Source organism: Sciurus vulgaris (genome assembly GCF_902686455.1).
Source record: "Sciurus vulgaris genome assembly, chromosome: 3".
NCBI classification, from domain to species: domain Eukaryota; kingdom Metazoa; phylum Chordata; class Mammalia; order Rodentia; family Sciuridae; genus Sciurus; species Sciurus vulgaris.
Window position 1 is genome coordinate 183,649,309 of NC_136463.1, and position 21,509 is coordinate 183,670,817.

The 21,509-nt window shown below is 48.6% G+C and overlaps 1 long non-coding RNA gene across 1 annotated transcript; it reads right to left on the reverse strand.

Moving 5' to 3' along the window:
* Nucleotides 1-3,524: 3,524 nt before the first annotated feature.
* On the reverse strand, nt 3,525-6,045 carry LOC306656717. Its single transcript, XR_013762621.1, has 3 exons — nt 5,088-6,045; nt 4,378-4,589; nt 3,525-3,639 (listed from the first exon to the last, which is right to left on the reverse strand). It is a non-coding gene; the product is annotated as an uncharacterized lncRNA (long non-coding RNA).
* Nucleotides 6,046-21,509: the final 15,464 nt, after the last annotated feature.

Here is a 21,509-nt window from a genome sequence, read left to right on the forward strand (position 1 = left end):
GCTCTCTTCCTGGCTTGCAGGTGGCTGCCTATTCGCTATGTCTTCACACAGTGCAGACATGAAGCCCTGGTTCCTCTTCTTGTAAGGATACTAACCCCACCATGGGGACCCTACTCTCATGACTTTACTAAGCCTATTTACCTCCCCAAAGTCCTACCTTCAAATTAGTAATTAGAGCTTCAACACACGAATTTGGGGAGACACATTTGACTCAGGAGACATTGGACTCAGAGAGGTTACACAGGAACGCTGCGAGATAGGGTCACAGACAACCTCCACCCCACAGTCCCTGTCCTGTGCTGTCTCCTGTTCCCAGAGGAACAGGAGCGTCCTGTATGCTGTGGATTTTCACTCCACTCCCAGCTGACCCTGCAGACGAATGGATTCCCCAGTGCGAGGCCCAGTCTTTAGGGAGATGTTAACGGGCAGAAGAGGAGGAGTCACCGAAACCTGTTTGTGCTGGTGAATTTGCCAACAGTATTTATTTGTACAGAACAGTGATAGGTCAGTGAGAGAAGCCCCAGGCCTTTGACCCCCGGTCCCTCAAGCTTACGTGCTTAGGTTTGCATGTGGACCCTGGCCCACACGCTCCCCTAGTCTCTCTTGACACCACTATCATCTCCACTTTGCAGGGTCTCCTGCCATCCCGAGAGCTGAGCTTCCCGGTCCAGCTCAGCTTGTGTATTCATGCCTTCCCAACCTGGAATGTAGTTTGGGTGCTAATGTCTGTGTTTAGCTTCCTTCCTTTACATCTTGGTAGCAGATTGCTTCCGTTATTATCCTTCGTTGAACCAAATTCACAAAACATCCAACATTTATTTTTCACTATCTCTTTAGTCAGTATTAAAATGAACTGCTTCCCTCTGCTGTCCTTTGGTGCTGCGTGTTATGCAAGTCTATTTTATTTCAAATGATCTCTACTCATTTCTAAAGTACTCTTTGAATGTGGCTACACTAATAGAGTTAATGGTCAGTTTTTCAATCAATAATTTACTTTCCAACAAGCTCACCCTGACTGAACCCCAAAATGGCTAACCAGGAGGAAATCCCTTTTAAAATAAGAGCTCAGATTTTCTGGTCCAGCGTGTAAGCAGCTTAGAAATTGTCACTCTTCTTAGCAAAAAGTAAAGAGTAGAAAAGGCTAAAAATCAACTCTTAGATCCTTTAGAAAAATTAGGTCACAAGTAGACTGATGTTCCCCAAATAAGAGACAGACCAGCAGGTGCAGAAAGTCACAACTCAGCATAGCTGAAATCCACATGCATAGAAAAACCTGAACTGTAATTGACAAATTACTGGAGGCTTACAGTGGACAAGTCTGAGGATTAAAAACTCAGGGGCCCCTCGTAGGCATGGGTGCACCTCCACACTTTGGTGAGGTTTATCTCCAGAACCTTTACCAGGCCTGCACAGTGAACACCCCCCACATCATGTTTATCATTGAACAAAAAATGCTCAAGTGCACCAATAGGAAAAGAGTCTTTCTCTCTCTCTCTCTCTCTCTCTCTCTCTTTCACACACACACACACACACACACACACACACACACACACACACTCTTTGGGTATAGAAAAAACACATGCATTTAACAAGTTAAAATATTAGAATAAAATTTACTGCAACTTTTGTAACTTGTGCTACAAGACACGCTGCCTAGGAAACCATTTAAAGCCTCTGAGGAAAAACATCCATGGTTTAAGATGCAACTGGCTTTGCTTCTTTGAGGAAAAGGTGAGAGGTGATACCTGGACAAGTGAAGGTGAGAAGCAAAGAGGCAGACCATAAGGTCATTCTGTGTGACAAGTGGGGAATTGACACACACACTCACACACACGCACACACACACATACACACACTTTAAATAGAGTGAAAAACTTCAGACCCAGAGTCAGATATTGCAGGAATATTAGAATTATCAGATTTTTGTCTTAGTGGCTTAGTCTGTTTTCTGCTACTATAACAGAATGCGTAGACTGGATAAATTTCAAGCAAAAAAACCCCTTTTATTTGTCTCTGAAGCCTGAAGTTCAAGGTTGAGGGTCAGCATCTGGTGAGGACCTTCTTCATGCATCATAACATGATAGATGGCATTACACAGCAAGAGAGCAGGCCAAATACACCTTCTATAACTAACTCACTTCCATGAAACAACCTTGTTTCACTCATAAGGTTGATATTCCCATGACCTCATCACCTCTTAAATGTCTCATCTCTTTATCACAATGGCAATTAAATTTTAATATGAATTTTGGAGGGACTTTCAAGTTATAGCAAATAATATTTTAAAATTATGATTAATATGCTAGAGGCTTAAGTGGAAAATAGCATGCAAGAACAGATGGCTAATGTAATCAGAGAAATGGAAAAATCAAAAAGAAATGTTAGAGATAAAAATGCTGTAAAAGAAAGGAAGAATGCCTTTGATGGGCTCTTTAATAGACTGCAAACTACTGAGGAAAACCTCTGAACCAAGGATAAATTAATAGAAAATTCCAAAATGAAAAACTGAAGAGCAGAGTGCAGAGAAAAAGGTCAACTGAGAGGTGTACCGTGTGCACAGAGAACTCTGGAAGGAAAAGAGGGGCAGAAACAAAAGCAATGTTTGAAGCAATAATGAATCAGAGTGTCCCAAAGTTAATGTCACTAAATCACAGTTCCAGGAAGCTCAGAGAACACCAGGCAGGAGAAATACCGAAAGCAAACACACCTAGGCATGTCATATTCAAACTTCAGGAAATCAGTTTGCTGTGGTTTCAACTGAAACGTCCACCAAAGGCCAGGTCTTAAAGGCTTGGTGTCCAGCAGGTGATGCTACTGGGAGGTGCTGGAACCTTAAAGAGGGGGCCTTCAGGGAGGTCTTGGGTCACTGGGAGTGTGCCCTCGGAAGGGAGAGGGGGACCCCAGGCCCTTCCTTTCCCTATCTTTTGCTTTCTGGCTTTGAGGTGAGCAGCAAATAGAATTATATAACATGTCCAATCAAAACCACCAAAGTAAGAAAAAGTATGAAGACAAAATAGGAGCAAGGAATAAGGGCAAGAAGCGGAAAATAATAGCAAATATGATAGATATTAATCCAGCCATATCATAAGTCAATTTAAACACCAGCTGTCTGGATACACCAACTAAAAGACAGAGGTTATCAGAGTGGATGGAAAAACAAGACCTAGTTATATCTTGTCTACAAAAACAATGCTGCTTTAAGTGCACAGGTGCACAGATTAGAAGTAAAGATGTGGAGAAAGATATACATGCTGACACTAATCAAAAGGAAGCAAGAGGAGTGCATTAATTTCAGATGGAGCAGACTTGGCACGAGGGAAGTGGTCAGGGATGAAGAGGGAAATTACACCCTGACAACAGGGTGCATCTCTGGAGGACCTAACAGGCTGTAGTGTGTACGCACCTAGCAGTAGAGCATCAGACTATGAGAGGAAGAACGACGGAACCAGACTCCATGGGTCCACTCTGACATTGTGAAACTTCAACACGTGGCGGGCAGACAATCAGTAAGTCCATGTTAAACTCAACAGCACCACCACTCAACAGGATATAAGTGACATCCACAGCCAGCCTCATCTAATGAGTAGATTCTGTGTTCTTCTCAGTTCACATGGTGCTTTAACCAAGGTGGACCACACTCTGTAAAAGACACCTTAGCAAAGTTAGAGGAGTAGAAACCATATAGTGCCTGCGCTCAGAACACAGTGGGGCTAAACTCTAAATCTACAACGGAAAGACAGCTAGAAAATCCCCTAAACACTTGGAAATGAAACAACATACTTTTGAATAGCACCTGGGCTAAAGAGAAAAAAAAAATCTCAAAAAAATTTTGAAAAAAAATTTTTAACTAAATAAAAATGAAAATACAACTTATCAAAGGTTCGGGATGCAGTGAAAGCAGTGCTTCGAGGGAACTTTATAGCACTGAATATATTCACACAAGAAAAGAAGAAAGATCTAGAATCAATCATCTAAGCTTACACCTTCCAAAACCAGAAAAGAAGAAAAAATTAAACCCAAAGTAAGCAGAAGAGAAATAATAAAGATTAGAGCTTAAATCAACAAAATTGAGTGCAGAAAATTAACAGGGAAAAATCAATGAGACCAAAAGCTGGTTCTTGGAAAAGATCAATAACATTGATGATCTTATGGGCTAATTAAGAACAGCAGTGAGATGACACAAACAACTATCAGAAAAGACAGGAGACCATCCCTGCGGAACCCTGGACACTGAAAGGATAATAAAGGAAGACCATGAGCAAATCTGTACCCACAGATGATGAAGAGGGCCAGCCTTAAATGACACCGTCTACCCTAACGCGTGCAGAGAGGACAGGCAGGAAGCTGTCCTGAATAACTGCAGTTGTGGATACGTACATGTGTATTTTTCCAAATCCATAGACTGCACAACACCCAGAGTGAGCCCCAGTGTACACTCTCCTCCTTAAAAGACAAGGAAGTCAGGACCCAGACACACACGGAGGAAAGACCTCGGGCAGATGCAGGAAGGAGACGCCGTGTACAAGCCAAGGAGGTAGGTCCCAGAATGATCCTGCCGACACCTTGATGTTGGACCCCAGCCTCCAGAACTGTAAGAGGACAGATTTCTGTTGTCAAGCCACTCCGTCTAGGGTCTTTTGTTACAGCAGTCCTAGCAAACTAATACAGTAAAATAGTCACATCACAGATGGGCAGGAGGACATCCTGGGGCTTGGGAGAGCATTATTCAGCCCCCTCCCAGCTACCACAGTCAAATCGTCCAAAACAGCTGACAGTTATTGATGCCACGGGCCACACAGGCTCTTTACCTGCATGATGCCATAGAATTTGTCGGGTAGAGGCTGACCAACGAGGAGGGCTTGGAGACCACCTGGTCCCATCACTAGGGAGAGGTAAATCAGGGTTCCCACCTCTGCTCTCCCATTCTGTCCCCCTTGCCCCTAAAGAAGAAAAGAATCCTTGGAGCTGCAGAGGTAAAAAATAAAAAAAAAGGAGGGGGCTGGTGGCAGCCACGTCCTGAGGGCCCCCAGGGTCTGCTTCTTACAAAGCAGTTCCTGGCCCCCTCGCAAGCCCCTGCCCCACAGTACCTGCGCATTAGGTGGCTCCCTAAGCCAGTCCAGCAACCTTGGTCCTCTGAGAGCACAGGGGACTCTGCAGGGGATGGGAATTATTTTACCCCAAAGGACCCTGCTCAACACCCACGGTCTTGCCTGTGGGCTTTTTCTTTTCTAAATCGAGAGCCTGGGATTTCGGCTCATGGCACGGACAGGTGCTGGGGCACTTCCAGGTTGTCCTTTGCCCAGGAGCCTGGCTTCTTTCTTTTGATATCCACATAGACACTCCCTTGGCTCCCGTTCAACAGAAAATTGGCCTCCCTAAAAGCCAAATGAAACCTCCCTCAGAAGGGAAAACGAACTTCATGAACAGACAGGACCCCTGAGCCTTGTCTTCCTCTGCACCGGGCTGAGGAGGAATGGCTTTGAATGACCTGCGGGAGGAGGGCAGGAAAAACAAAGGCACTTTGCACGGTGGCTGGGTGGCTCGGAGCTGCCGTGGGCCGCTGGGCCAAGGGCGCTAGGTGGCTGTGTTTGCTAAGGGTGGCTCAGTGAGCGGCCAGGCCTGGGCTTGTGGAGAGAAGAGCAGGCTGGGCGTCTTCGCCAGGTTCTGTACCAGGTCGTGGTTAAATTGGAAGCCGTGTCTCGCTCTTGGGCAGGAGGGCAAGCCTGCTGCGCTTCCCCAGCGCAGGCCCCGCGTGCTGCTGCGGTGCAGAGCCCGCCCGCCGCTCAGCCCGCTCTGCCTGCCCCCTTTCTTTCCCTGGCTACCCATTTTCTCCTCCGTCTCCTGTTGGGTGTCCTGCAGGTGGACGCCATTGGGGCTTCGGGGGACAGGGAGGTCATCGCCTCCCACTCCCAACCATGCGCCAGTTAGGAACCTTCCATTCTCAGCCCTGGTGGCTTCCAGGATGGCAGGACTGAGTTTCAGGAAAACGCTTTCTAAGAGAAAGCATTACATGAAAACCAGTGAGTAAAGAAGACCAACCAGGAGCTCACACATATATTGTGTCTGTGCTTCCTTTAAAGTCTCATGCGGATCCTCCTCCGACCCGGAATGACGAGGTTGGCTGGCTCTGGTCACGCTCAGGTAACAACAGGCTCTCTGGTTAGATTCACCCCACAGACGCAGGACTTCCGTTAGGATAGTGCTGTGTTTGGACGCATGCCCGCCTAGTGCGCACCGACATACGCACGTGAGCTCCTGTCCCCTGTGCGGCCGCCCTCTTCTCTCCCGCCTCACACCTGTGGGAGGTGAGCCTGACGGCAGCGGCCTAGGGCCTGAGCGTCGGCTCCGTGCCAGCACACTGTGAGCAGACACGGGGCCTGCCCGGCTCTTAGGAGGCTGGGCATCTTCGTGTCCTGGCCTGGCCTCTCAGGCTCTGCAGGGCTGTCCTGTGCTCCCTCCTCCTTGGATTCCCGAGTGGACGAAGGCCTGTCCTTCAGGGTCTCTGTGACTCCTCACTCAGCCCCAGGCCAACCTCCAGCACTTTGGTCTTTCTCTAAGTGTCTCCCGCTTCCACATGGTCAGGCCAGACTCACTGAGGAGACCCACTGTGTGCTGGTGCCGGCTGTCCTGGAAGGAGCCGTGTCCTCATAAGTTAAGAAAACAAGAGGCAGAAAGAAGGCTGTGGGGCTGGAGGCAGAGGTTGCAGTCACAGGTGCACAGGTCACGCAATGCCCAGCGCTGCTGGAGTCACCAGGGCCCAGGAGAGACACCGCCCTGCCAACGCCTGACCCCACACTTTTGGCCTCAAGAACTGTGACAGAAAAATCCATCTGTCCTTTCAGGCCCTATTTGTGGTCCTTCCCCATGGTGGCCCTAGCAGGTGAATACACTGGTTTGCTCCCTGCTGACCTTGTGGGGTCCTGGAAAACGCCCACGTGTCTTTTGTCCCTAGAAACACTGGACAGGCCAGTCCCCCAGAGCAGCCCTCTCCTGTCCCTGCCTCCAAAGCCCTTGGACATCTCTTCCCTTGTCTTCTCAACCTCCTGGAGGTAGTTGGACCCCAGGCCCCATGCATTCTCTCCTCAGTTGCCGATCAGACACGAGCCCTCGGAATCAGTGACTTCAGATGGTCCCTGATCCTTTCTCCCAGGCACTGGCCTCTCCTGCCCTTCTCCCCAGGGCTGGGCTCCTCCCTCCAAGGAGCACGCTTCACCATCTCCTCAGAAGCCTCCCTCCTTCTGACACTTGGCAAGGTGGCTGTCATGCCAGAGGTCTGAGTTCTGGGTCTCAGGCCACGGGCTCTTCTTCGTTTCCTTTGAGAATTCTGCTTCTAAGGCAGTGGCAGGAGCTCTTCACCCACCGTCTTCTTGGAAGTCCCATCCTGTCACAGGCATGCATTCTGACATCAGTGAGGCAGGCCCGGAAGTGCCCAGGGGGTGGTGTTTTGTTCCCGCAGTCCTGGGAAACTGATGCCTTAACGAGGAGACCTTCCTAAGACAGCACCTGCCCTGCACTTGAGCAGGCCTTGCAAACTCCTGATGTTTTGCCTTTGAGCTACGATGAATAATAAGGAGCTGAGTACACCTGAACTTACGTCTTGAGTGTCGAGTCATTTGCTTAGGAAGATTTCCTAGAGGTGAATTACTGGGACAAAGGACACACCCTCATTTTGGCATGGAGCATGACAAATGACAGGTAGGTGTGCAGGAAGCCCTTCACTCGAAACCTGCAATTCCTGTAAATGTTATTTTATACTAGTTGGTGCAAGACGTGATCACTCTGTGACTCACTTCCACTCAGCCATCGCAGGCATCCGGCCCGCGACACTCAGGAAACGAACTCCGAGAATCAGGCGCGAACCGGCGCTTAGGCCGTCTGGTCACCTTTTTGACATATTGTCATCACGGCTATAGCTCACGTTCCTCGATTTTGGTGCCAGACATGGATTAAAAATGTGTGTCTCTGTGACTTTTCTTTTATGGGTCTCAACCCTGAAAGTAAATCCCGAGTCAGAACAAACCATCCTGAAGCACTTGGAACAGAAATGCTTTGGGTCCATTGGCTCCTGTTCTTTGCTGTTTAATAGAATAAAGGCTGGGGCTGCCGGCCTTCCTGGGGGCCTGGGGAGTCTGGGCGCCTTTGTTCTGGAGAAGGCAGCAGAGAAAGGTCGGTGAACTCTGTCCCTCAGAGCTAGAGCATCTGGGCCTCAACTCATATTTCACTAACGTCTAATTATTTGCTCCTTGGGAATGCTTGAGTGTCACTTAAACTTGGTGACATATTCTGGGCAACAAGGATAGTGGGATAGAGTCCAGCCTTTCTGAGATCCCCTCCTCCTGTCGATGCTCAAATGGCCCATTTGGAGGCCATCTGCGCGTCCATTTCTAAGTACTGAAGCAACTGCATCTGAACCACATCATCTGGACATCGAATCACTTGGCTTCAAGATGGTATCTAAGTGAAGACCTTGCCAAAATAATCATCACGAAGGTAATAATTGCACTGAGCAAACACCAGTGTGGCAGGGGTCTGTCCCATCTTTTCTCATCAAGCATAAAACACTTGATTGTCATACAAACTGCTATTTTGATACACAAGGTTATAATTAGAAACAATGAAAGAAATCATAGAATTATTATCTCACCAGCCATCCTGCTGAGGCACAAATGTGATCACTGCCTGGCATGAGCTTATAAGAAGAGTGTGCAATTCTAAGAGTCTGAAAGTGACTTACCGAGTGTCATCGAGAAGGCAGTTGATGAGCACTGTCGAATTAAAGCTCCAGCACTACTTTGGCCAGTAACTATTGAGTGATGCTCCTTGACTCTGAGTTAAAGAAACACACAGCACACACACACGGGTACGTACACGAGCCCTGGACGACACGTGTTTGCACGCTGGGAACACGGGGCAGACGCAGCAGCTCTCCACCTGCCTGTCTGCACGTCCATGCCGGGAACTCCTCTTTAGGGAGGTCTCAGCACCACGTGGGGGGGAGGCCTGTGTGGGGTGCTCCCCCGGGACGGGGGACAGTTCACACAGAACGTCTCTTTGAAGTTGGTGAAGAGCCAACATTGGCCCTGAAGTTGTACATGGGGTCACCAGACAACCCAGAAACAATTTAGCTTAATTATCTAAAATTAAGTTTCTTTAAAAAAAAAAAAACAAAACAACAACAACAACAACAAAAAAAACCCCAAACCTTTGCTTTTGGTTTCCCGGCTCTGTCCAGGCTTTATCTGGTTTTGTTATTTCATAAAGCCTGTTGGCTCTTCCACGTTGGAGGAACCCTGCGAGGCCTCCTGCAGGCAAGATCAGAGTCTTCGCCCTCCCTTCCTGTGCGCTCGAGCCCTGGTGGGCAGACCAGCGACTGGTTCAGAAATGGGCCCTGCCTCCTTCAGGCCAGGGGCAGGCAAGGAAGGGCTGCTGGAGGCTCCTGCGCACGCCGTCTTGCTCTCAGGCCTCTCCTCCCGCTACGAGGCTGGAGATGAAGCGGGCCCACGGCCGAGGCCAGAGCTGAGAGGACCAGAGACTCCCTGAAGCCTCAGGCCCCCTGCGCCTGCACTCTGGAGTTGCTGCGGACCTCGTGGCTTCCGTCATGGTGGGTGGCTGGTTCGCGCCAGGGTGTCAGTGTGGCACCCTCACCTTGGACACATCTCTCCTTACACAAGAACCAGAGCCCAGCCCGCCAAAGCTGAAGGGCTGTCCCGGCTCATGGGCTACTGAGGGCAAGGTCAGAGGAAAGACCCAGCGTCCCAATGGCCAAAGGGCTCGCCACCTACAGCCTGTGGACCTGGCAGGTCCTCCCCAGGTCTTTCCAAATGTGCTGCCCCCCTGGGGACTTCAGCGCTCGGAGAAAGCACAGTGTTTGTTTGGGGACGGCCTCTTCACAACCCAACAACCGAGGCCCCTCCTGAGCTGACTCAAGCCCCAGGGTGCTGGCCTGGCCAGCAACATTTTGGGGTTCTGGTGTGGTGGGCGTGCTGCCTGACTCCTGCTCTGCTCTGGCTTCTTGTCTTTAATCGGAATCTTCAGGCTGCTGGTGCTCAGCGGGGCTTCACACTCCTGAGACGTCTCCCATACTCACTTCTGAGCCTCGCGGGCAGAGAAGGGGAGGGGAATGGGTGGCCCTCCGGTGCCCCTGGGCCTGCTTCATCCTGTGAATCCGCGGCCCTGTCCCCCCTCGTGGCTGGCACTATCCTTCCTCTGACCCCTTTCCCACAAACGCGCCTTCTCTCGTTCTTCCTCTGGGTAGTATAGAACGGGAAAAGGGTGCTAGGTCACCCATCAGACCAACGGCCTGTGAGGCCTCTGGGGGCGACCTGGTGCGGAACCACTCGGTGTGTGGGCTCAGTGGGCTCGGCTGGCTCTGCTGCACGTGGAGGTGGTGATTCCACCCAGCGCCACAGCTGCCTGCGCTGCTCTGCAGCCCGACCTTGTTACAGAGGTGGGGTCCCCGGCACATCCTGGGTGCCCGCTGGGTAAAGGCCCGCTGCTAGGAAGGACATATCCACATAAACTGGAGCATAAGGCCTAAGCGCAAGGTCTTCTTGCCATTACGAAACACTTATCTGGAGACTCATGGAGCTTTCCATTTCTTCTTAAACTTCTTGTCATCTGCTGCACCCTGGACTCCCTGGGTCTTCCAGGACTCACGATAGTGGTAAAAAGAAACATCCTTCTGCTCTGCCACTTCTTCCCCCAAGCAATGCCCACGTCAACTGGAAATGTTCCAAAGGTGTCCGGCAGAAGCATGTACTCGGCGGTGGAGCACCAGTGGGCTTTCAGGGCGCTGGCTAAATGTTAAGGTGATGGATGTCCCAGAAACCTCCGACTTTCATTTCCTATGTAATCAGTCACATGGGGGTCAGGAATAGCACAGGCCCTTACCCTCCGTGAAGAGATTGTGATCAAAACAGATAAAGCTGGTTTAATGCAGAATATGGCAGCATGCAAGTTAAAAGCATCCTGGGTCTAGGGAATGAATGAGTTGAGCTTTTCACTGTCCTCCCCCCAGAAAACAATTATGTGTAAGTCTTTCACCCTCAGCCTTTCTGAATGTAGTTTTGTTTCAAAATAGGGTCAGTGCAGAAGGAATTAGTTAAATTGCGATGGGGTCAGATGGGAGTAGGGTGGGACCCCAATCCAGTATGCCTGTGTCCTTCTAAGAAGAGAACCTTGAAAACAGGAGCCCAGGGAGAAGCCTGGGGCAACAGAAGCAGAGACGAGAGCAGCATGGTTGTTTGTCAAGGGGCGCAGGTGGAAGAGACCCCCAAAGGGCGAGAAGTGAGAGGAAACCACCTCTCTGTGCTTTCAAAGTGAGCAGGACTCTGCCAACATACTGATTTTGGACTTCTGGCCTCAGGTCTGTGAGACAAGAAACTTCCAAGGCAGCCAGTTTGGGTCCTTCGGGATGGAAGCCCTAGGAAGTACAGCCGGTGTCTGGGGAGAGGGGTTCTCCACAGGGAGAAGCCATCCTCCGCGGTTCCACACATTGCCACAAACTTGGCACTTAAAACAACACCTTGATTGTTTCCATATTTCTGTGGCTCAGGAACCTGAGCAAGGCTTTGCTGCTTTAGGTCTCCCACAGGTGCAATCCAGTGGGCCAGGGCTGGTGTCTCTCCTGAAGGCTGGCTGGGAAGGACCCAGGAGGAACTGACGAGCTTGTGCCCCGGCAGCAGGGGGCAGTGGAGGCCCAAGTAGGCTCTCGAGGCAGCAGTACAGGCTGGGCCACTTGGGCAGCAAGAAGAGAGCTCATCTTGGTCTAACGAGTTGATGCCTTTTAAGACAGTCAGCATGTATTTAATAAAGACAAGCCATCACCTACATCCTGGGTCTTTGGCAGAGGTTTTATATTTGGGGAAATGTGATGTTTTGGATTACATCAAAATAGGATAGATAGGCGAAGTAAGCTTTATTATCATTCCCTTTTTGTGACATTTTAGGGAAATCTGTGGTGAGGCATCAATCCTCTTGAAAATTGGAACTGGAGGGGAAAGCGGATCAAGAGCAGTGTGACTGAGTTGGCACCTGTGTCTTAGGGCCAGCTCTGCAGTGCCCTGGGGTCTGCAGACTCGGCCGCCTCTCGGGGGAAGCCCATCACTACCTATATGCACCATTTTAATTACACGTGGACTGTCTCACACGCCAGACGGTGTGCTGGGCCTGGAGGCATGGTAGATAACAAGACGAGTTACTTGGTTGGGTTTAAATGGGGATAAATAATCAGAGCCCCTGTCCTCAGAGTTCCGAATGGTGTGACTTAGGCACCAATCACCAATACCTCTCCTGCTTTGCAGCTGCCGGATTAGAAACCGTAGTTTGACCCTGAGTCCAAAATTGTTTTCCTTCTTGCACGCCAAATTACAGTGCCATCCCTGGACCTTGGAGAATGTTTCTGCCTGGGCACCATGGGGACAACCCTATGGTCTGGGGTGGGTGGAGGTGGTGAGAGAAGACTTGAGAGACAGCGAGGCAGACAGAGACACAGAGACAGGCACAGGGAAGGCGTGGGACTCTTGTGTGACGTTTTTCCATTCCACCCTCCAAGGAGCAGAAGGACACAGTCCACAAGATGGCTGTCCTGGATTTGGCTTCTGGTAAGTGCCTCATCAGAGATGGAGGCATTTTTGAGGGGAGGGTCTTTTGCTTGGTCCACTAGAGACACTTCTTACCTGCTCAGAGGCAAATGCATGGCCCAGGGAGACCCAGAGCCGAGTGGGACTTTACTACTGAAGAGCCTTTGATCACAGGCAGGCTCTTCTTCCCCACTGACCCTCAGTTTGCTGGCCTCTAGGGTGAGATGCTCCTACTCATCATGGAGGGTAAGGAGGGCTGCAACTGGGTGCAGAGGGTGCACAGCTGCGTCGGCTCCCGTTTCTCTTCTATGGCTTCCTTCAAAGTTTCCTTCCACTCTGAGCAGAGGTGAGCTCAAGTCTTCTGAAGTTTTGCAAGGGTTTTGCAGAGGAGGAGAAAGTAGGAGGGTCTCTGGGCTCCAGCTTCCTCGCGCCGTGGAATCTCCCACAGCTGTTCAGGGGTCGTGTGGGAAGGGCGGGAGCCACGGTGTCCCGAGATCGCAGACAACCCGGGGGCTGGAAGCTCAGAGGCGGGAGTGTCCAGACACCCCAGTCCTTCTTCTTCACCCTCGGATCCTCGAGGCTGCAAGGCCCTGGTTGAGATGAAGCCGGCGAGCCTCGTGGAGACGCTGGACAAGGGAGGCTTCATGCCTGAGAGAATGTTTCAGGGGGTTTCTTGGTGTCGGCAGCCTCTGGTGGGGAATGGCTGGCTGAGCTGTGAGCGGAGACCTTTCAGATGTGCAGTGGAATTCTAATCTACTTTCAATACATTTTAGCTGAATTTTTCTGAGCAAATCATTTGACTTTTCTAAACCTGAGTTTCTTCACAGGGTCTTTGAGAGGGTCACAGGGAAGAATTTCTGAAAAGGGGCTCAAAAATGTGACCTTTTTATTTTTGTAAGCAATACCAACTCTCTTTCTTGTTGGCATCCAGGGCTCCTCTCCTCTACCTCAAGTGATCACACCTACGAATCCTCGCTACCTACGGGATGCGTCCACGCCTCTGGTGATCAGGGCCTGTGCCTCTCGGGGAGAGAGAAGGGACCCAAACAATGACCTGGAAGTGGAGTCCGTCGCCTTCCGGGGTGTTTGCTGGCACTGTTTCACAAGTGCCTCGCCAGTGCCTCTCACCCGGGCCTGGGTTGAGCTCCCTTCTGGGGCTCTGCACAAAGAAGGCCACTCTTCCCTTTTCTTCCTCTTCCCCCAATTTTCCTAATGAATCAGCAACTCCGGGCTGTGTGTATGCTATAGGGCTTGTTGAAGTCTTCTGAATAACTAGGAGGAATTATAGTGGAGAGAGAGAGAGAGAGAGAGAGAGAGAGAGAGAGAGAGAGAGAGAGAGATTTGAAGTCAAGGGTAGCTGCTCTAATAACCCAAGGGAAAAGAACAGTAAGTGAACTAATCAACCCATCCGTGGAGAAAACATGTTGCCCCTGCCATTAGCCCTGGTTTTAAGGATGGCCTCCCTTTCCTCACTCTGTGCCTGTTACTGACAGACGGAAGAGGCAGTCCCCAAGAGCCACAGTGGAAAGAGGCCTGGAGAGGACGTGGGAGGCAAGACTGAGGAGACCCAACACACGCATAGCCGAAGCCTCCAAAGAAGGAAGCAAAACAGCAGAAGAAAACAGCCCTTGGAGATGGGCTAGGGAAGAGGGGGAGAGGTTAGCCAAGGACACAGAATCCCACGCCCGAAGGAATGAGCTCAGGAGATCTATTGTACTGCAGGGCAGCTGTCGCTAACAGTAACTATATTCTTGGAAAATGCGAAGAATGGGTGCAAAATGCTCGTGCTATTAAAATGGTAGCTCCATGAGGTCCTGCAGGTTAGAGAGCTTGCGTTTGTCTTTTCACGAAGCGCATGCGCCTTAAAATAATAGGCCGTGCACGGTAACTGCATGCCCCTACACCTGCCAATTAAAAAGCAGCATTCCTACAAAAAAGGGAAAATAAATGTATAATTCAATGATAATCCCAGAAATAGAAGAAGACTGGACTGTTTAGTTTGAAAAATCACAACATATGCCCTGGAGGAAAAGATTTAAATGGAAACACCAGTGTGGGTACTCACCTGGGTTTTTGAACCTCAGAGAGAACGAAAGCATCCCTTGGACAACTGGGGCAAGAGATGGAATCACCTCTCCCGGGGAATTGCCAGCCTGGCTCCAGAGCCGTGGCAAACCTGAAGTCAGTGGAAGGAGGTCTACAGAGTCCTAACAGAAAAACCTGTATCAGAGCCTCTGTACCAGGCAAGGCCAATATGGAAGCTCTTTGGATTTACAAGAGCTTAGGCAGCCAGTTCCATGAGAAGCTTTTGAAGAAACTTCCAGAGGATGACATTCAGCTGATTGAAAGGTCAATGGAAAAAAAAAAAAAAAAAATAGCCAAAGACCACCGGCGAGCCCAGCATAGGGCTGGGGCTGAAGCGCCTTGGTTATATGTGTGTGGAAAAATCTGTAACTAAGGAAAATCAGAAGATGGACAAGGGTCCCACCTCAAGTGAAGGAGGCAGGAGTGTTTCATGGTACAGCACTTGCCGTTTTCTGAATTTCATCTTATATATGTTTATTATCTATTTCCCCCCAAAATGTATTTTAAAATAACATAGAGAGATGGGCCAACATTTTAAGCTTTACTGTCCCATCAGCGAGAAACCAAAAGATGAAGCACAGTTTTGTATTCTTTCAACCACAGGGGTTGAGCGGCGGGGGTGGGGAGAAGCTATTCACTTACGGACTCAGAAAAGAAAAATGAACAAAGGAGAGAGAGGTTAAGGGGAAGAGTGACGGAACGCAGTGTCCTGTGGTGGGGTAGCCGAAAGGCTTGGGCGTTTCCTGGGCCCAGACCCCACTGATCCTGGCACAAGCTCGCCTGTGTCTTTGAGGTGCCTTGCGGGAGGGCGGAGAGGTTTTGCACCTCCAGGGACTTCATTCGTCAGCAGCTCTGAGCCCAGGCCTGACTCTCCTTTCTTCCCCTGATGGCTCCTTACTAATCCTGGTTGCCGTGTGGTCCAGACAGCACCAAGGCTCAGTGGCTGATGAGTGACAGCTCAGGGCTGGGGACTCCTCCATCCTCAGAGCCAGCCGTGTCCCATGTTGGCCCCAAAGGGTCTCGTGGGCTCAGTTTCCTGGTCTGGGCTTCTGCCTTGCTTTGTTTTCCTCTGCTTGGCTTCTTCCAACCCCTCCCTCAAGGGAATGTAGCCTTTCCTTGAGTCCCAGCCTGGGTGGCCAAGAACCTATACCCTAGAAAGTCCGGCCTCTCCCTTCACTGAGTCAAAGCCTCCTCCCTGGGACCCCTGAGCCATCTTCTGCATTGTCAAGTGCTATTGTGACAGCAGGCTTGTTATATCAAACTTGTGGGAACAAGAGGTCTCTGAAATGGCTTACTGAGTTATTACTGATGCTAACCAAAAATGAAAGCACGGTCCCCAGACAGTCCCTAAGCCAGCAGCATGGCCAGAGAGCTGTTGGGCCAAGGTCCAGGTGACCTACGGGGCCAGGTGTTTTACACTGCAAACGTGGGGTGAAACACACATTGCTCACATGAAACCTGCATAGGCTGAGGACCAGTGAGCAGGATGTGAAGCAGGCCGAGTCTTACAGTCAGAGGGTCATCCAGAGAGAAGCTTCTGGTGCTTCTTGGCTGGTTGGTTCTAAAAGCAGAACAGGGTCTGGCCTGGGTGGCTGAATGTATCACTTAGGAAAGGAACATAGGGCTGCTGCTTCTTCATCTCTCTTGATTTAGCTTGAAGCATACGATTAAACTTCTCTCTTTTCTCCCTCCTTTCTCTGACCTGCAACTTAATTTACGACATCCAGAGTTCTTCCTCTATCGGGCTCGTGGTCATTGTTAGTGTTGGTTTCATTTATTCAAGGTCCAATTGTTCAGACCGTTGCTGTGGTTGCAGTCTGGAATGGCCCCCAAAGGCCTTGTTCTTCAGTAGCCTTGTTGGAAGTGGGAGAACCTGTAGAAGGTGGGGTGTATTTAGGTCACTGGGGGCATGCCCTTTAAAGGGTGTTGTGGGACCTCCATCTCTTCCTCCTGCACCATTTTGCTCCCTGGGCACAAAGCAAGAGGATTCGTTCCACCATGAGCTCTCTCCGTAATGGGCTGCTTCCCACAGGCATGGGCCAATTCGTCGTGGACAGAGAGCTCCACATGGTTCACTTATTTTGTGAGCCAAAATGAATCTTTTCTTTTGATAAGCTGATTATCTCAGGCATTTCATCCTAGTGATGGAAAGCTGATTGACACATCTACCAGGAGCACCACTAGGAACCAAGTTAACTTTACAACCTGTGACCAGGATGGGTAGGTTTCCTGGGAAGCTCTAAAATCTCTCCCTCTCTCTCCTTGGCCTCTGTTGGAACAAGGAATCACTGATTCTTAGGTCTGATTATTTAAATAAATTATTCATAGGCATGCATCTTGAATTTTAATGTGCACATGAATTACCTAGGGTTCTTATTAAAACATAAATTCTAGTTCATTGGGTCTGGGGTTAGACCCAAGATGTCGCCCATCCAAAAACTCGCAAATGAGGACACCAGGCACTCCTTGACATAATCCATTCTTTGAGTGGCAGGGAATCCGTACTATATCACTGTCACTGATGGGAGCAAGACTAAAGACTTTAAAGAGGACAAACTGTGACCCCTGCCCCTTGGTGTTTAAAAACAACAATTCTTACTGCTCCAGAGAACCTGCTCTTCCTATGGGGTAAAGGATCAATCAACCCTTTAGTTAGCTAGTGACTTTGAGTCTCGTGGACCCAAGTCCAACGAGGAATTATTAGGAGTTGCTGCTCTGCACACCTGACCTAGCACTAGCTTTCCTGCATCTGGTCCACAGTCCTTCAGTGAAGTCACATCCAGAGCTGGTTCTCCATTGGCCAGGCGGGGAGAAGACTTTGAGAGGACCAGGAAAAAGTTTCTTTTAAAATCAGAAGGAAACAAAAGAACTTTAATAGTTGAAAAAATGCTCGACTTCTTAGTCGGCCTGGGTAATCTTTGTCTTTACCCCGTGGAGTTGTAAATAGAGTTTTCATGTAGGGGCACTGATACCCTGAGCCCATGACAGTCACAAAGCCATCCTGATCACATCCTGTGATGGTCAATCGGTGGAGGGTTCCCCGGAAAACAAAGCCACAGCCCTTTTCTGGATTTTTTTCTCTCTTTTTTTTTGATGCTAAAGAGTTGATCTTACATGTGACAATCTGCAGTGTGCTGCCCAGTGCAGGACAGACTTAGGGCTACTGCTGACCAGAGCCAGGCAAGGCCACCCCAGCCTCACCTCTGTCCCCGGGCAGCCCAGAGCCATCACTGGAGCGTCTCAGTTCTGCTGCTGGGACAACCACGCCCAGGGCCAGAAGCTGGGCATCACAGCACCTCAAACGATCCCAGTGTCCAGAGAGGCCTGAGAACCAACGACGTCACTGGCTCCAGGCAGGGAGCATGACAGGGCAGCACTCGCACTGGGCACTCCGTGGAACACCAGCGTCCTTACAATGTGGCCAAGGCCAGATGTTAATAAAACAGATATTAGGTAAGAGGTTCCGTAGTCAAATATCTTTGGGAAACACTGGGTTAATGAAAAAGTCCAGCAGTTGCTGGGAGTTGGCCAATGTCAACAGAATGTTCCTAGGGCAAAGAGAGGGTGTGCTGTGCTTCCTAAGTTTATCGAACCAGAGACTCCCCAGCCCTTTTTGAGATGCTCCCTGAGGGATGCTCTGGGGAAGGCTCACCTGGAGTTATACTTGGGTAAGTGAAGTTCAATCCCACTGCGGTTACCTCTCAGGCTCCAGGTTCAGGGATGATGTGCATCCCAGAACAGTGCAGCTAGATGCACCTGAAATGATATCATTAGGGCTGAAATTTGAGTGCATGTGGATCAGACAAGTTTCTGAGGACCAGCCTGGACGGCAAACCAGCAGGAGCGAGGTTGCCTCTGAGCGAGGGTCTACTCCGGGCTGCGGCCGGCTTCCCTGCAGAATTCCACCTGGGCTTAATTAGGGCCGGCTGCCGGGCAGGAGGGCGGGAGCGCGGGAGCGCAGGTCTTTCTCAAGCTCAGAACGTGCTCCCCTGCTTGCATGACCGAGTCTAACAGGAGCGCTGCTTACTTATTGTCCATGTGTGTGCCTTGAAACTCTGAGACACGTTCGTTCATGTTGAATTTTTCTGAAGGATTTAAAAAAAAAATCCTGAATAAATGTCTTACAATTATAATCAACTTTAATTACTTGTTGCCATGGTGCTTTGCCTGGTTACAAATTCCTCATCTGTTGCTCCTGATTCCACTCAAGTTGCAGCAGCTACAGGGATATTCTGACTTTAATGAAAGATAATACATCAATTTTTAAATAGTTGGAGTCTTTCCTTCAGCAACAGCTACGCACGGTGCCAAATAAAAAATACAAAGCAGGAGGCAGCGGCTTCGCAGGAGCACCAGAGAGACCGGCACGAGGAAGCCGGGGGTGTCTCCTCTTCTCCACGATGGAAATATTATCGTAGCAGCTTGAGAAGGAGGGGAAAAAATTGTCACAAGACCCCTGATACAGCTCAAGCTGTTCACTGGGAAGCAGATTCTCACCACAAACTCTGATGCTCACTGATTTTTCTTGAAGAAAAGAGTTTAATATCTGCCAAAATGATTTTGATGACTTCATTCTACAGTTGATCGAGGAAAATAAAAATCAAGCCAGACCCTGTCAGATGAGGTTAGCAAAACCCTTAAAAAAAAGAAAAAACATGTTGTACCAAGTGAGAGAGAAATCAGAGTCCAAGAGTAGGTGTCTTCGTTTCAAATACCCCCATCCACCCTGCACGAGAGCCGAGCGTTTGCATTGCAAGCCCCCCCGGCTGCTCTCGTCCGCCATTGTCGAGTGGACAATTTAAGAGTGTATAAAAGTATATCCAATCTTAGGTAATGATATTCCACCCTGGCCTTCCGGCTTCTGTTATCTGCAATATCCAGCTTCTGAGATTTCCTCCTGCGATTCTCATCTTCAGGACCCTCCACCCCGAATCTGTGTGCCCCTAGAATATGACAGAGTGACAATGCTTGCCTTCTGAGGCTAGGTCATAAAACGTAGTTTTAAAAGGGCTCTCAAAAAAAAAAAAAAAAAAAAGGTCTCTCACGGTCTCTTGTTCAAGTTTTCTATACCTTTAGTATCTTGGCCTATCTACTATTTGGGTCTATTTGCTCTATTTTATTGAAAAACAAAATAGGATTGAAATCTCAGAGTGTAACTGTGAATTTGCCAATTTCTTTTGATTTCTGCCAGATTTTACTTTATGTATTTTGAAATTCTGTTATTGGATAAATACACGTGTTTTTATCTTCTTGAGGAATTGATTCATTTACAATTTAAAAATGCACCTGCTTTATCCCTTTTAATTTGCTTCATCTAAAATTACTTTGATATTAATATAACCACTCAGCTTCCTTTTGACCTTTCAACCGACTGAATAAGGCCTGCCCAGATTATCCAGGATAATCTCACTTGCTTAAAGCTGCCCAATTTAATCACATCTACAAAATAACTCCACAGCAGCATAGATTACTGCCTGATTAAAGTATGAAATTGTGATTCAGACAAGTGGGCACACCAGAAGACCATCACAGGGGGCCTGATCATGAGGGACCCTTTACATTGAGTGTAATTGTTGATAGAGTTGAAGTTAAAGTCGTCATCTTTCTATTTATTTTTTATATTTGTTTCCTGTTTTCATGGTAATATTTTTCTCTGACTTCTTTTGAATTGACTTCTTTTAATGATAGTTGTTCCTCTTCAGTTTGCCCTTCTAATGATTCCTCAAGGATTTCTAATTAAAACTTTCTTACTAAGTGAAGATTTTTTGGTTGGGAGATTTTTTTCCCTTCTAACTCTTTAAATACTGTTGCTTCATTATCTCCTAAAAGTCATAACTCCTGCGAAGTCTCTGTCATTCTTATATCTTTTTCTCTTGCTTAACGTGTGTGTTTTGGGGACAGGTTCGAAAATTATTCTCTTTGTAGCTAGGTTCCAGAAATTTAGTTATGGGCTACGGGTGTAGCTCCTTGGTTCATCCTGTGAGTTCCTGGGTTCAATTCCCGGTGTGGAAGAAAAATGTAGGTTAGACTACATGGCATTGTTCATCATCACCAAGACTTGGATGTCCCCCCGTCGTTTTTCTACTTCATTCTGAATAGCGTCTATCCTGTCGTGCTCATGTCCACTGATCTTCTCTTCCACAGTGTCTAATTTACCCAGTGCATTTTTCATTTCAGACATCTTCCTTTCCATCTCTAGAAGTCTGTTTGGATCTTTGCATTTGTTACATTTCTCACATCATGCTCATGTTTTCCTACACCTTCTTGAACATATGTGGGCTATTTATAGCAATCATTCATCCTCTTCAGATGTTGAGTCACTACTCCTGTTTCTAGCTATTCCTGCTGCCATAACTTTTCTCATGTCTCTTTGCAAGGTGGCTTTTGTTGGATGCAGTACAGTGTAAGTTTTTCTTCTTCCTGAGCAGTAGGTTTTTTCTATTCTTCACTAGTGTTGAATTTTATTCTATCACTTAAATTTTTTGGAATCAGATATTTTTGAGGCTTGCTTTTAGCTTTGTTAAGACTTTTAGTCTAGGGCAATGTTTGGACTGGTAGCCCACATCAAAGCAGGTCTCTTCTGAGGATGGCCTCAGGTATCACAAGGTCTTTCCCTCCTGGATGGTGGGGACACAGACCATTTCCAGCCCTGTGTGAGCACAGGGCACTGCTCTGCATTCTACTTTCCAGTAGTTCTTTTCTTGGACTTTGAGAGTTGCCTCTCACATAGTCACAGATCAACATTAGCTAAAGAGTTCCTCTCTGGAAATATCTAGAACCCTCACTCATTCTTTTTTTTTTTTTTTTTTTTCTCTTTTTTCTCCAGTATTTTGCCTTGAAAAT